This window comes from Aethalodelphis obliquidens, unplaced genomic scaffold (genome assembly GCF_003676395.1).
Source record: "Aethalodelphis obliquidens isolate GAN/ISIS:26980383/991018 unplaced genomic scaffold, ASM367639v1 scaffold18, whole genome shotgun sequence".
In the NCBI taxonomy this organism is placed as follows: Eukaryota; Metazoa; Chordata; class Mammalia; order Artiodactyla; family Delphinidae; genus Aethalodelphis; species Aethalodelphis obliquidens.
In genome coordinates, this window is record NW_020837962.1 from 14,717,466 (window position 1) to 14,733,313 (window position 15,848).

At 46.3% G+C, this 15,848-nt stretch overlaps 1 protein-coding gene across 2 annotated transcripts in view; it reads left to right on the top strand.

Annotated features, from left to right (window-relative positions):
- The first annotated feature begins 6,512 nt into the window (after positions 1-6,512).
- ZNF133 (zinc finger protein 133) overlaps positions 6,513-15,848 on the top strand; it is a 28,393-nt gene continuing 19,057 nt past the window's right edge. The window contains exon 1 of one of the 2 annotated variants that reach the window (XM_027118252.1): positions 6,513-6,919. The gene's annotated coding sequence lies outside the window, so the exon portion shown is untranslated. The remainder of the gene's footprint in view (positions 6,920-15,848) is intronic. The other variant, XM_027118251.1, reaches the window with a different exon arrangement.

Genomic DNA, 15,848 nt, shown 5'->3' on the forward strand with positions numbered 1-15,848 from the left:
TCAAACAGTGACTGGGACAGTGTGGACTTTCCGAAAATGTTAGCTATCAGGATTGTGTCATCACAGCCAAAAGCCAGGGGGAGAAGGGTATTTTTGTCAGTCTCTGCTGCCTTGTGGAAGATTAGTGTATCGCTTCTATTTGATACCTTGAAATACTGAAAAAAAAATCTTAAGAGTTCAAAGGATCTTGGTATCTTTGACAGCAGGTACAGACACGGTATCCGAGGATGCCCGGAGGCCCAGCAGCCCCACCCTGGGGCTGACCGCTGTAAGTCACTGAATCTCCCACCCTGGGGATCACTCTGCTCCTTGATCTAGTCTGTAGATGTGTCTGCCTTGGTATGAAGGGCTTGCCTGTGCAACCCTCCAAACTTGACCACTCGGCTAAAACTAACGTTTCCTGTAAACTTTTTTTTTTTTTTTTTTGGCCATGCCACGCAGCACGGCTTGCAGGATCTTAGCTCCCCAGCCAGGGATCAAACCTGCGCCCCCTGCAGTGGAAAGGCAGAGTCCTAACCAGTGGACCACCAGGGAATTCCCTAAACTAACTCTTTTCCAAGTATATATCTGGAGTCTAGTCAAGGTGTGTTGCACGTATGCAACTGCTTGCTAAAGCCACAGGATTCTCAAAAAAAAAAAAAAAAAAGCTAATTCCATTTATGTGAAGTTCTAGGACAGGAATCACTAATCTAGCGATTGCCTTTGAGGCTGTGAGGATGAGGATTTAGCTGGAAGGGGCACAAGGGAACTTCCTGGAGTGATGGGAACATTCTGTGTCTAGAGAAGGATTTGGGTTTCATGGGTGTCTGCGTTTGTCAAAATTTATTAAATGGCACTCTTAAGATTTGTGCACTTCACTGTAAGTAAACTTAAAAAATGGACTGTAAACAAATATTGAACTTTAGTTAATGACCTGCGTTCTGAAGTGCTTAGGGGTGAACTGATGTCTGTGACTGTGAAATGCATCCAAAGATTCGATGGACTAATGGATGGGCAGATAGCGAGGGGTGTGACAAAAAATATATATGTATATGGTAAAATAGTAACTGTGGTGGGCGTCTGGACATTCCGATTCTTCCAATATTTTGTGTTAGAAGATTTTCACAATAAAATGTTGGGAGGAAAAGAATTAAGATAGATGCAGTCATTTATTATCTCTAATGTTACTCCAGCTTATTCAACTGTCAAGATTCTACATTGGAAAAGGACATTTGTTACAGTTCTAACCAAAGAATTCTGCAGAGTGGAGAGCTGGTACCTCTCTGGTCCTTTGTCTAGTAACATGGCCGGACGGTAATTACTTGCAGACACATCCCTCTCCCCGATAGTCTGTGCTGCTGGAGCGGGGAATGCAACACATTCACTTAATGAGCCCTGCGAGTGGTGTGTGGTGGGCACTTCATTAACATGTGGAAAGAGCAGGGTTTGGGGGCCAGACAGGGGTTCAGATTTGGATTCTGCAACTTACTGGCTGCTGCCAGCTCTGTTTCTGTGTCCCCCATCCACAAGAAGGGGGGAATCTCCATTTGGTGTTCTGAAGGTTCAAGAAGGTAATATGGGCAAAGCACAGTATCTGGCTCCTGAGAAGAGCTTAAAGAAATAGTAGCCTATACCTGAAATTGAGTCATACCTGGGCCATCGGGCCCTCGTGGAACTATTGGAGAACAAAATCCCAAAGGAACCATTAGGTTCTCATCTAGACTGAGATCTTGTCAACCCATTTCCAGGACTGACCTCATTCAGCTGCTCCTTCTGTAGTTCGCTTTATCCACACCCTCCTGTCATTTACAAGGTGCCTCCAGGGACTGACAACTGCCATGGGCCCCGGCCGGCCAGGAGCATCTCCCTTCCTGGGAGCTCAGGTCCCCAAGTCACAATCTGCATCTTGTCAGAATCCCCAGCATTTTCAAGTTTGAAGACGCTAGTCTACATTAGATGAGTTTTCTGATGACTCCCAGTTGTTCACTGGTAATAAATCTCATTTGTCTTTACCAGGGCTTTACTCCTGTATATTACTTCTTATTGTCCCTAATTTCTTCCTTCTTCAGGATCTGCTCTTTCCTGACGCTGGCATTATTGTCCTTAAAAAAAAAAATCTGATCATGATGCTCAGTCTTTTTTGTTGTTGTTCTGGTTTGCCTGGGACCTACCCATTTTTTTTGTTGTCTTTTTTTTAAACTTTTTATTGGAGTATAGTTGATTTACAATGTTGTGTTAGTTTCTGCTGTACAACAAAGTGAATCAGTTATACATATATTCAGTCTTTTTTAGATTCTTTTCCCATATAGGTCATTACAGAGTATTGAGAAGAGTTCCCTGTGCTATACCGTAGGTCCCTGTTAGTTATCTATTTTATGATGCTCAGTCTTGCTTAACTATGAATATGGTTAAAAAGTTAACTTATTGGGCTTCCCTGGTGGCGCAGTGGTTAAGAACCCGCCTGCCAATTCAGGGGACACGGATTTGAGCCCTGGTCCGGGAAGATCCCACATGCTGCAGAGCAGCTAAGCCCACACGCCACAACTACTGAGCCTGCGCTCTAGAGCCCACACGACACAACTACTGAAGCCCTCACGCCTAGAGCCCGTGCTCCGCAACAAGAGAAGCCACCGTAATGAGAAGCCCGCGCACCGCAACGAAGAGTAGCCCCCGCTCGCTGCAACTAGAGAAAGCCTGTGTGCAGCATAACAAATTAATTAATTAATTAATTAACTTATTAAGGGACAATCGGCTTTTCTGAAAATATTAAATATATGGGTACACGGATGCATTATTTAAATTAAAAAATAATATATCAATGAAGTTCCTTTTCTCAGTAATTAGATATTGTGCTGTTATAATTTTGTAAGCTCACCAATGGACAGGATTGAGTACGGACACCTCAGCCAGGCAGGCGAGGAAATCCATGGAGCCCCCGCCTCCATCATCATTCCTGCCTCCTGTCACCCACCCCCCGCCCGCTTCGTGCTTCATTGTTCGAGCTCTCCCAGTCCTCTGCACTTCCGAATGGCTCTGGTGATACTGGGATCAGGGGTTTGAGCTTCCCCATGTCTCATTGCTACCTGGAAATTCTGTATTTTCTCTTTTAAGATAGCATCCTATTTAAATGCCTAGTGCTGATTGGAAAATCATAACTTGGTAACCATCGCAGTAAAGACTGGTTTAGGCAAGAATCATCAATGGATGTATGGTCTTAAAGTGTCTCCCCAGACATGGTCTTCAGTACAAGGCAGAAATCGAGCAGCACTAGATGTGATGCCCCGTGAAGGACACAATTCCGCTCAAGTCAGTGCTAGATCCAACCATGTAGGAGCCTCAGGTAAACCCCAGTAAGAAATGGTCAGCTACCAAAAAGAAGCCCTGACCCTTCAAGAATGTTGTCACAAAAGACAAAAACACAACTGTGAAATACTCCAGATTAGAGGAAGTTAGGGACATGATGACTAAACTCAAATCCTAGACTGGATCCTGTGCTAGAGTAAGGCCATGTTATAAAACACACTCTTGGGTCAGTTGTCAAACTGGAGTATGGATGGCAGGTTATGTAAAATATTGCATCAGTGTTAAATTTACTGAACCAGGTAACTACTGTGGTCGTGTAAGAGAATGTCCTTGTTCTTAGGAAACACACATCGACAGAACTAAGGGTCTACGGTGTGTGCAACTTACAGATGGTTCAAAGAAGAAAAAGGAGAGAGAGAGAGAGCGTGCGGGTGCTTGCTCACTTGGAAAAATTAGAGAGAAACCCTGGAGGAAAATGTTAGCGGTAAGTGAATCTGGTAAAGGCAGTATTGGTGTCCTGTGCACTATTTTTGCAACGTTCTGTAAGCTTAAAATTATTTCCAAATAAAAGTCTAAAGTTTAAAATATGTATTTGTACAAATTAAAAAAAAAACATTCAACTCAATGACATGTTTCTCTAAGCAAAGGTAAATCACACACTACCAATAACAACACACACCTATTCTCAACTGTACAAAAACATGCAGACCTACCCTGGGGAGATGTGGAAAATCTCATCTTTGTTGTCAGGTCCATTCCTAAGGCAAAGGTCAGCTCTCCCTTTCTTGTCTTTTCTGCGTCAAGGGTTTAAGCTGCTCAGTAGGTCAATTTTAAGTTGTAAGGGAAGCCATAATCACCCAGTGATACCAGGTGGCTGTTATTCTCCAGCACCACCCCTCGGTATGGGTTCTTCCCAGTAGGACTCCTCAGCCTTCACACCTCTTAGGTGAAATCCACATCACATCCCTGAAGACCAGTGTGGATTAAAAAAAACAACAAAAAAGCACAACCTAAAAGTTGAGAATGATATTTTACTCGGTGGACATCCTGAGGATTTAAGCCCGGGAGACAGCCTCTCAGACGGCTCTGAAAGAGTGTTCCATAGAGGTAAGGGAGGAGCCAGGATACATAGGAGTTTTTGAAGAAAAAACAAACAAACCAGGTAGTCAGAACATCAAAGATTCCTGTTATTTAAAGAAAAAACAGACATCTCCAGTTAATGAATTTAGCACTTTTCTATGTATGGGAAGATGCAAGAGTCTAGGCTCCTTGAAATCATTCCTTTGATATGCACCCAACTACCTAGGGCCAGTACCCTTGTTTCTCCATCCTGAATCGCCTCAGGGTGCACAGTTGGGAGGGGCTGCAGTGGCCACAACAGCCTTTGTTTACTGATCAGGCAGGTGACTTCCTTGACTTTCTTTGTCCACGTAGCTAATGTGGACTAAAAATGCCACCTGCCCGATCAGTAAACAAAGGCTGTTGTGGCCACCAAGGCATCAGCCACTGCAGCCACACCTCACCCACCACGGTGCACCCTGAGGGGGCTCAGGATGGGAAAGAACGGGATACTGGTCCCAGATAGCTAAGGTGCGTAGCAAAGGAATGATTTGAGTGAACCCAGACTCTTGCATCTTCCCATACATAGAAAAGCACTAAATTTATTAACTTGATGTCTGATTTTCTTTAATTAACAGTAACCTTTTGATGTTCTGACTACCTGGTTTTTGTTGCAAAACTCCTATATATCCTGGCTCCCCCACTCCCTCTTCGGAGCAGTTCCGCAGAGCTAACTGAGAGGCTGCCTCCTAAGCTTGAAGTCCTCAGAAAGTCCGCCTGATAAAACATAATTCTCAACTTTCAGTTTGTGCATTTTCAGTCGACACTAATTTCTTGGTGAAGGACTAGTCGTAGGGTGGGGCAGAGAGGGATGTGGAGAGAGGGTCCAAGTCAGACTGGGCACTTTCTCCAGGGCAGGGGCTGAATGGAATTCATTACGAACAAGGCAGCTTCCAGGCAAGAGAAGGGGATGGATTCAGCCTCCAAGAGCTAAAAAGGAATTTTAGGAAATTCTTGTCTCTCCCTGGCTTTCCGGGCCACGTGAATATTTTCTTGGTCTTCCTAGAGGACAAAATTTCAGAAAGCAAATCTGAGGAAAGTAAACAGAACTGAGAAGGTGCCCTACTGGAAACGCCCTTCCACAGCGAAGTGGGGTGTGTTCTTCAGCTCCCCAGTTGAGGTATCCCAGATAGCACCAGTGCTGCCCCATTTTCAGGACCCTGAACAAAGACCCAGAGAGCTGTGGACAAAAAAAGAAAAAAAAAAAGGCGCCTGCCATTCCAATAAACAACGAATGTTGCCTGACGTCAAGGCATCAGTCTCTGCAGCCACACCGAGGGTGCACCCTGAGGGTGAGCCCTGAGGCGACTTCAGGATGGAGAAAAACAGGATATTGGCCCTAGATAGCTAACGTGCCATATCAAAGGAATCATTTCACTGAGCCCGGACTCGCATCTTCCCATGCATAGAAAAGTGCTAAATTCATTAAGTTGAGATATGTGTTCTTTTGTGACTAGTGGTCGTCTTTTGAGGTTCAACCACGCGTTTTTTTCAGCAAAAACTCCTATATATCCTGGCTCCTCCCATACCTCTTTGAAACAGTTCCCCAGAGCTAGCTGAGCGGCTGTCTCCCAGGTGTAAGGCCACCAAATGAAACATAATTCTCAACTTTCAGGTTGTTGTCTTTTTCCGGTACAGAGCGAAGACTATGAGGGGATCAGCCCCAAGCTATGGTCTATCACTGAGGCTCCTGTCCCCCCACTAGATGGATGAGAGGCTGCCCATAAATCTGTGGACTCCACACAGGGACAAGACCTCAGGGAGCACAGAGGGATGTTTCGGTTGCGGACATGGGCAGGAACCCGCGTCTGCCTCCTTCGGTCGTGAGATCCCGGTAACATGCCTTGTCTCTCCCAGTCTCAGTAACCACCCCCGCCACGGGTTTAAGTGAGTTCAAGGGTTATGTGAACTGGCGGACACCACGCCTGCGCGGCGCTCACGGAACGCAGGCACAGCCTCGCTTCCCCGCAGCCGGAGCGGGGTAGACCGCACGTCCCAGCACCACCCACCGGCGCCCACCCCAGGAGCCAAACGGAAGCGCCCCTTACACGTCACTTCCGCCAACCGAGGGGGCGGGCTCGGCACCGGATGCGGAAGTCACTGCAGAGGTCAGTGGGGAGGGTAGTCTCTGAGGCGGAGGTGTTAGAGAAAGGGGTCAGTGCACGGAGAGAAGCTACATGCTTTCGCTACATGCCTTCTCCACGTGGTTTGAAGAAAAAAAAACAGGGGGAATCCGGGCGCCACAGTGGCCATTCTCCGGTGGCCGGACCATGTCACCCAGAAACGGCTCCCTCAGAGGCCAGTGGGAGCGCCTGGCGGGCCGCGCCCTTGATGGCGCCGAGCATACTGGGAGGTGTGGTCCCGGCGCGACCCGAAGATTCTGGGTAGTGTAGTCCTGGCGTCCTGCTGGAGTGGCCCCCGAGCTGGTGGCTCTAGTGACCCCTTGTTCTTTGGTGGCGCTGGTGAGTGTGGCTCCCGCGGGCCCTCGCTGCAGCCGTGCCCTTCCCCGCGCAGAAAGGTAAGTCCTGAAAGACTGGCCTGCGGGCTGGGGCTGGAGACGGTTCGGGTGGTGGGGAGAGGAGGTGGCGGCGGGGACGCGCTGTCGTGGCTCAGGCCGTGCCCTACCGGGTGTCACATTTGGGGAATGTGGGCGCGCATCTCCGAGGGACGTGGGTGAAGCCCAGCCGCGATGCCCAGTGGTGGCGGCTGCTGGGCTCCGGCCTCCTCCTAGGTTCGGCCTTGGCCGAAATAGCGGTATTGGGAGAGGCGGTCGTTCATGCCACGAGTCACCGGGTTTAGGGGTTTGAGTAAGTAAGCTTTGGGGGCCTTATGTTTCCGAGGGGGTGACAGGTGCCAGCAGGCCCCGGTGCCAGGTGTCTCGAGTTCTGGTGGGTGGGAGCTGGTAGTCTTCTTTCGGGCCCGGCTACCCGTCGGCTTTGCTGAGGCCTCCCGCGGATGGGCGGCCGGCGTGGGCCAACGCGCCCGGGATGGGCTGGGTGTGGAGTGGCCATTTTGGCGCGATCTTGCGGGGTGCGTGTGGGGGGTGTCTCAGTTTGGCTGGTCGCCCCTGGGTTTGGGACTTGGAGGAAGAGGTCGTCTGGGGTCCACCGAGCAAGTTTTTCAGAGGTCCTGGAAACCATCATTGATCACGGGAATCAAGGATTTAGACATCTCTGGTGTGGCCCGGATTTGGGATCTTACGTTCCATTTTAAATTTTTATTACGGAGAAATTTTAAAGGTAAATAAATAGAACTCCGTAGGTCCATCACGCAGACTTAATCCTTATCACCTCGTGAACAATCTTGATTCATCTCAGAAAGATACACTGAGAATCCTTACAACCCACAGAGGTTCGCTGTCACTGCCCTGCTTAAGAGCCTGGCCTCCACGGCCAGATTTCATCCAGACTCTGTCACCTTATAACTGTGTCACCTTAGGCAAGAGACTGACCTCACTGTGCCTCGGTTATCTCATCTGTAAAATGAAAATAATAAATCTTACTTCACTGGGTTGTGAGGCTAGAATGAGATGAAACTCATCCAGCGCCCGGAACAGTCTCCGGTATATACTAAGTGCGCAGGGAGTGTGAACTTCCCTAGTAAAGATCAGCGGTGAGAGAGGATCAGCTAAGGCCCGGTGTTCTAGCCTACATAACAGCTCTGTTCCCAGCAAGCTGCCCGCAGTCTTTTCTTCTGTGTCAGGTCCCTTCCTGATGCCTTTAAGGAAGAGGAAACCCTACCCTGCTGGAGCTTGAGAGTTTCCAGCGACTCTCCTGAACCTTTCGGTTCTCATTCTGCCCCCTGTGGCTCCTGCCTGCCCAGAGAGGACTGCCTGGTGGGCCAGGGGAGGACCCTGGGCTCCTGACAGCCCAGCCTCAGGTGGGGGCCGCTTGCCTTTTGCCTGCTGGACCATGGGTGGGTTTCCTTCGCTCAACTTTGACATCTTGTGCCTTGTAATGCCCCATCCCGGGATCAGGGCCCCAGCTGGTTTCCCCAGGAAGCAAGGCCTGTTGTAAGGGTGGCCATTTTCACAGGGACTGTTCTTCAGACCCAGCGTCCTCCTTCACTACCCCTCCATCCTGGCGCCAGCGCTCCGTCTCAGCGTTTGCTCAGACCTGCTCACTCCCGGGGCTTGTCCGCCGTGAAGGCCTCGGCCTTCTGGTCTTGTTCCGTCCAGCGCTCTCACTGCCTTTTTGTCCCAGGCCTGTCATTTCACACACAGTTACCTCAGAAGGCAGCTTACACATAAGGACTTCTTGTTGTAATATAACCACAATTTCATCATTACACCCAAAAAAATGAATAGTTCCTTTTCCAGTTGTTTTAAAGTTTCTTTCAGTCAGAACAGCTCTGGTCAGAGACAGGAGAGGGAGATGTATGTGGAATTCGGTGTGGTGGTTTTCCCTGTCTCTGCCCCTCTCCCCGCATTTCTTCTAACCTTGCAGATCTGGTTAACATCTGCAACTTCTGCCCTTGGTACAAGCTGGGCCTCTTTGTTCTTTCCAGACTTACCTCCTGTTCGGTGGCTGCCGTGTTCTCTCCCCTGTGCTGTGCGCTGGATCCCCTTCTCCTTCCCCGTCTCTACTCCTGCAGCGCCCTTGCTCCTGCCTCTTCTCCACCTTCTTCTCCCTCTGCCCCCCCTTCCCCCACCGCTGCCTCTTGAGTTGGGCACCTGAGGTATAAATACTGATCTTGCCATTCAGCCTGCTAGAAAGGGACCTTTCTAATCGTTTGCTTCTGTCCCCACTCCAAAGTCAGACTGCCCAGATTCAAATCTCAGTTTCACCGTATCTAGCTGTGTGGCCCTGAGCATGTTATGTTGCCTCTCTGAGCCTTCTGTTCCTCATCTGCCAAATGGGGATCAGAATGGTGTCCACCTGACAGGGATGTTGGGTGTGATAACCCTAGCCATGCGGTTAGAGCGCCTAGTACATAAATACTCAGTAACTGTTCGTTAGAATTATTATTAATGCTTCCAACTTGTTCTCCAAGTCACCCTTTCAGTGTCCTCCCCTAATCCCCACACTCGTCAGATCCTGCTTTACAGCTGCATGGAAACTTATTCCATTGTCTGCTTTTGTTTCTCCGTACCTCTCTGCTTGAGCATCAACTCCTGTGATGAGCTGGGACGGGCTCCCCCGGCAGAGCACGCTGCACGTCCCCGGCAGTATTCCCGGGCTCCCATTCGCTGTGGGATGCTTGACACATCAGGACCCCAGGGCTCAGGCTGTGTCATGACTGTCCAGCTGTCCCATTGGACTGGGAGGTGGTTCTTTGACAGTCGGGTGCCTCATCTTGTGCTTCTTGAGCCACTGATAGGGTTCCTGGGACCGGGTTAAATGAGTGCCGGGTTAAGTGAGACTAAGTGACTGATGCATGGTGAAGACATGAGTGTCATCCTTGCTGGAAGGATGGAAGTTCACATGGGGAGTCTGATTGGAGAGTGCGCTGTGGGCATTAGTGGAGTGAGCCCTGAATAGCAAGTTAGTGTGGACTTGATGTGGGTGCGGGAGGGACCCAGTAAAGGGTCCTGAGCAGAGCAGGGACCACAGTTTCCCTCCAGCTCTTGCCCTGCAGCTTTCCTCCCCTTCAGAGCTAAACTCCTTGAAAGAATTCTCTTTTCTTGATGTCTCCGTTAATATCCTTCCATTGCCTTTTAAATATTCCAGTAAGGCTTTTCAGCTTTACCCACTAAAAAATATTCTTTGTCTAAGTTACCACTGAGCTTCCTGTGGCTAAATACCAGTCCATGCTCAGCAACATTTTACATAGTTGCATTCGTCTTAGGATCTCCTTTCATGTTGCTGTCCCTGGTTTCCAGGTTTTCCTCCTACCTCATAGGCTGCGCCTCCTCTGTCTCCTTGGCTGGCTTCTTTACTCCCAGAACCCCTGTGGAAGGCCCCGCTTCAGCTCCATCTCTCCTTGGTGGCCCCGTCCGCTCTCAAGGCCTGAGATGCCATCCCTCTGAGGTTCAGCCAAGATCTCTGCCTTCAACTCCAAATCCCAGTCTCCTGTCTACTTGGCATTTCCACTTGGGTATCTCATGGGCATCCAAACTTGATGTGTCCAACAACAAACTCTGATCAACTCCTGTAAACATGCCCCGCCCCCGTGGAGGATGGACAGTTCTTTCAGGGAGTTCAGCTGTAAAAGGGATCAGAGACGTGGCAACGCCTTCAGCTTCCTCAGGCTCAGAACTTCGGAGTCATCCTCGACTCCTTTCTTGCTCTTACACTCCATATCCCCAGTAAGCAGCCTCCGCCGCTCCTGCTGTGGTCCGGGCCACCACCTCACCTGGATGGTCATAGCCCTTGAGTGATCTCTCTGCTTCCTTCCTTGTCCCTCTCAGTACAACTGTATTAGTCAGTTCAGCAGGCAGGTCATGCATTTGCTCAAAGACCTCCAGTGGCTTCTCACCTCAGTCAAAGTCAGAACCTCCCCCACTCAGTGTCAGTCACCGCATACCAGCCACAGTGAACTGTCTCTGTGCCTTGACTGTGCCAGGCCGACTCTCGCCTCAGGGCCTTTGCACTGGCTGTTCTCTTGCATGTGATGCTCTCTTCAAAGTTACTCACTTGGCTCATCCCTCACAGCCTTCAGATTTTTATTCAATCATCTTCTCAGCAAGGCCTTCCTAACCACTATTTAAAATCTCAAAACCCCATCTCTTTTGTGTTACTTCTTTTCTGATTCCCTGCTTTATTTTCTTTATCTCACTCATTACTTTCTGATCTGGTGTGTGTTTTATTTGTTAATTTAATATGTCCATCTTCCTTCTCTAAACTTGCATGTCAGTGAGGGCAGATGTTTTTGTCTTTGTTCACTTCTGTATCCCCAGGGTCTAAGATAGTGTCTGTCGCACAGTAAGAGCTTAGGACATTTTTAATAAGTAATCCAGCCATGTGTAGGTGGAGCTAATTCTGGGAGGAACGGATCAGGCTGGCCGGGATGTGGGGAGATGGTCTGCAGAGCCTCTCTCAGGAGGGACTGTCCCTTCCCCAGATGGGGTGGGGGTGGGAGGCATAGAGAGTTCTTGGAGGTGGACTCAGTAGGCCTTGGTAACTGGTGTGATTTGGCAGGAAGAGAAGTACACCTGGTGCCCGAGTCAGCATGTGGGTGATGGGAAGGATGCTTCTGTCATTAACAGAGCTGAAGAAGGCAGAGGCACAGCATGTCTGTGAGGGCTTTCATTACTGATTGCTGCACAACAAGCTCCCCAAGCCCATGGCGTAGAGGAGCCACCATGTTATCATCTCTCCCAGTTCCTTCGGTTAAATCCGCTGGGCAGTCCTTCTGCTCCGTGGGAGTTATAGATCCAGCTGAATTTTCCCCCAAAGTCACTTGTGGACTCTTTTGGGTTGGACCATCCAAGACGGTTCCGTCACACATCTGGTGCTTTAGTGGACTGGCTGGAAGGCTGGGGGCACCTGGGCCCCACACTCTCTCTTCGCGGAGTATCGGGGCCTCTGCTTCTGTGTGGTCCCTCCAGCAGGGGAGTTGAAGTTCTTAAAGTGGCATCTCGCGCCTCCTGAGAGCATAAGCTGTGTAGCCTTCTTAAGACTTGAGCCTGTGGGACTTCCCTGGTGGTCCAGTGGGTAAGACTCCGCACTCCCAATGGAGGGGGCCTGGCTTCAATCCCTGGTCAGGGAACTAGATCCGACATGCTGCAGCTAAGACCCAGCACAGCCAAAATAAATAAATAAATATTAAAAAAAAAAAAAAGACTTAAGCTTGTAACTGACACAGTGTCACTTGTGCCACATTTATTGGTTAAAGCAGGAATGAGGTCAGTCTGAAGGAGCTCCCAATGTTTGAAGTTGAAATAATTTGAGCAGCAAAATAGTGATAATATTCTTTTTATTTTATTTTATTTTTTCACATCTTTATTGGAGTAAAATTGCTTCACAATGTTGTGTTAGTTTCTGCTGTACAACAAAGTGAATCAGCCATATGTATACATATATCCCCATATCCCCACATATATCCCCATATCCCCTTCCTCTTGAGCCTCCCTCCCACCCTCCCTATCCCACCCCTGTCTATCCCACCCCTCTAGGTCATCACAAAGCATTGAGTTGATCTCCCTGTTCTGTGCAGCAGCTTCCCATCCATCCATTTTACATTTGGTAGTGTATATATGTCAATGCTACTCTCTCACCTCATCCTCTTTTATTTTTTTATTGGAGTATAGTTGCCATACAATGTTGTGTTCGTTTCTGCTGTACAGCGAAGTTATCAGTTGTACATATACATATATCCAGTTTTTTAGATTCTATTCCTATATAGGTCATTACAGAGTATTGAGTAGAGTTCCCTGTGCTATATAGTAGGTTCTTTTTAGCTATCTATTTTATATATAGTAGTGTGTATATGTCAGTCACAATCTCCCAATTTATCCCTTCCCCCCCGCAACCTTTCCCCCCAGTAACCATAAGTTTATTTTCTATATCTGTGACTCATTTCTGTTTTTTAAGTTCATTTGTACCATTTTTTTAGATTCCACATATAATAAAGTGATAATATTCTAATATAACCCATAGGATAAACTGTAAATCCACGCTGAAATAAATAAGAAGGGACAACTCTTGCTTACAGAAGAATTCCAATTAATTAATTAATTTATTTTTCATATTTATTTATTTATTTATTTGGTTGCACCGGGTCTTAGTTGCAGCAGGCAGGCTCCTTAGTTGCATCATGCAAACTCTTAGTTGTGGCATGCATGTGGGATCTAGTTCCCTGACCAGAGATCGAACCCAGGCCCCCTGCATTGGGAGCATGGAGTCCTATCCACTGTGCCACCAGGGAAGTCCCCAGTTAATGAATTTAGAATGAAAGAGGGAAATAGAACATTGTCATTTGGTCAACACCACAGTAATAATTGTTGCAGACAGGTCCCACAAAATTATGCTGAAATTAGTGGGTGGAAGATTGAAGAGAAATACGTTATTTGTATAATCTCAAAGTATCTCTCCCAAGATACATATTAATTATAAAGGGAAAAAGAGTGACTTTGCAATGGAGAAAGCCAGCAGACACTGCCTTAACCAAGTGATCAAGATTCAGGTTAACATCGTCAATAATGAAACATATCAATATCACGAACCCCTTGATAGGGTGCACTGAAAAAGACACATGACTTCTGAGGAATTCTAGCCCCAAATGAACTAATATCATTCTAATCATTTTTTAAAAATCAGATAAACCAAAATTGACGGATGTTGTTCAAAAATGTCACTTTCATGAAAGAAGGAACTGTCACAGATTGGAGGAGATGAAAGATATATGACAGCTAAATGCAATGTTGGAAGCTCAGTTGATATCTGGACCAGAGGAAGGACAGGACATTAGTGGAAAAACTGTTGAAATGTGGTTAAGAGTTGTAGTTTAGATAATAGTATTATATCAATGTTAATTTCCTGGTTTTGATCATTGTATTTTGGTTTTCCAAGATGTTAACTTTAGAGAAAACTAAGTGACGGTTTTATGGGAATTGACATTTTTGCAACTTCTTTTTAAGTCTAAAATTAAAAATGAAAAGTTTTATGGATTCATCAATCTTACATTGAATTGGATATTGGAAGAATGAGAGTTGAGTTTTGTTAAAGAATATTTCAGCATGTATAAATGCAATCATGATTTTTCTTCTTGGATCTGTTCATTAATATAGTGTATTATAGTAATGGATTTTCTAATATTGAACCAGTCTTACGTTTCTGGGTAAATCCCACTTTGTCATGGTGGAATATTTTCTTATTGCTTTGAATGATGGTATATTTTTGCCATGCATTTAATGTGGTAAAATATATATAACATAAGATTTACCATCTTAACCATTTTCAGTGTATAGCTCAGTAGCGTTAAGTACATTCATATTGTTGTGCAACCATCCGCACTCTCCACCTGCAGAACTGAAACTCTGTACCCATTAAACAGTAACTCTCTATTTCCCCTTCCCCCCAACTGCTCTCAACCTTCATTCTGCTTCCTGTCTCTATGGATTACTCTAGGTACCTCATATAAGTGGTATCATACAGTATTTGTCCTTTTGTGTTTGGTTTGTTTCACTTAGCATAATATCTTTAAAGTTCATCCATGTTGTAGCATGTGTCAGAATTTTTTTTGAGGCTGAATAATATTCATTGTATATATATACCACATTTTGTTTATCCATTCATCTATTGACAGACACTTGGATTACTTTCACATTGTAGCTATTGTGAATAATGCTGCTCACACAAGTGTACAAATATCTGTTCAAGTCCCTGCTTTCAATTCTTTTGGGGAAATACCCAGAAGTGGAACTGGTAGATCATATGATAATTTCTTTTTTTTTTTGATAATTTCTATTTTTAATTTTTTGAGGAACTGCTATATTATTTTCCATAGTGGTTGCACCATTGTACATTCCCCCCAGCAATGCACAAGGGTTGAATGACGATTATGAAAAGTCTGATGGAAGTCTGGTATATTTTTTGCCTAGAGTCACTTAGGATTTTTGTTGTTATTCTTCAAAGTCTGATAGTTTTTCCAGTAGATACCTTGAAGTTGTTGGTTGTGAGTCAATTCTTCCCTTGTACTCTGTAAGCCCTTCCATATTTAGATTCAGGTCATTTTAAAAAAAAATTTTGTTGGAGTACAGTTGATTTACAATGTTGTGTTAGTTTCAGGTGTACAGCAAAGTGATTCGGTTATACATATACATATATTCATTCTTTTTTAGATTCTTTTCCCATATAGGTTATTACAGAGTATTGAGTAGAGTTCCCTGTGCTATACAGTAGGTCCTTGTTGGTCTATCTATATATTTTATATGTAGTAGTGTATGTATGTTAATCCCGAGCTCCTAATTTATCCCCCCCCACACACATTTCCCCTTTGGTAACCATAAGTTTGTTTTTGAAATCTGCGAGTCTGTTTCTGTTTTGTAAATAAGTTCATTTATATCATTTTAAAAAATTAGATTCCAGGGGCTTCCCTGGTGGCGCAGTGGTTAAGAATCCGCCTGCCAGTGCAGGGGACACGGGTTCGAGCCCTGGTCCGGGAAGATCGCACATGCCACAGAGCAACTAAGCCTGTGCACCACAACTACTGAGCCTGTGCTCTAGAGCCTGTGAGCCACAACTACTGAGCCTGGGCACCACAACTACTGAAGGCTGCGTGCCTAGAGCCCATGCTCCACAACAAGAGAAGCCACCGCAGTGAGAAACCCATGCACTGCAAGGAAGAGTAGCCCCCACTCGCCGCAACTAGAGAAAGCCAGCGCACAGCAACAAAGACTCAACGCTGTCAAAAATAAAGAAAATAAATAAATTTAAAAAAATTAGATTCCACATATGAGTGATATCACATGATATTTGTCTTTCTCTTTCTGACTTATTTCACTTAGTATGATTATCTCTAGGTCCATCCATGTTGCTGCAAATGGCATTATTTCATTCTTTTTT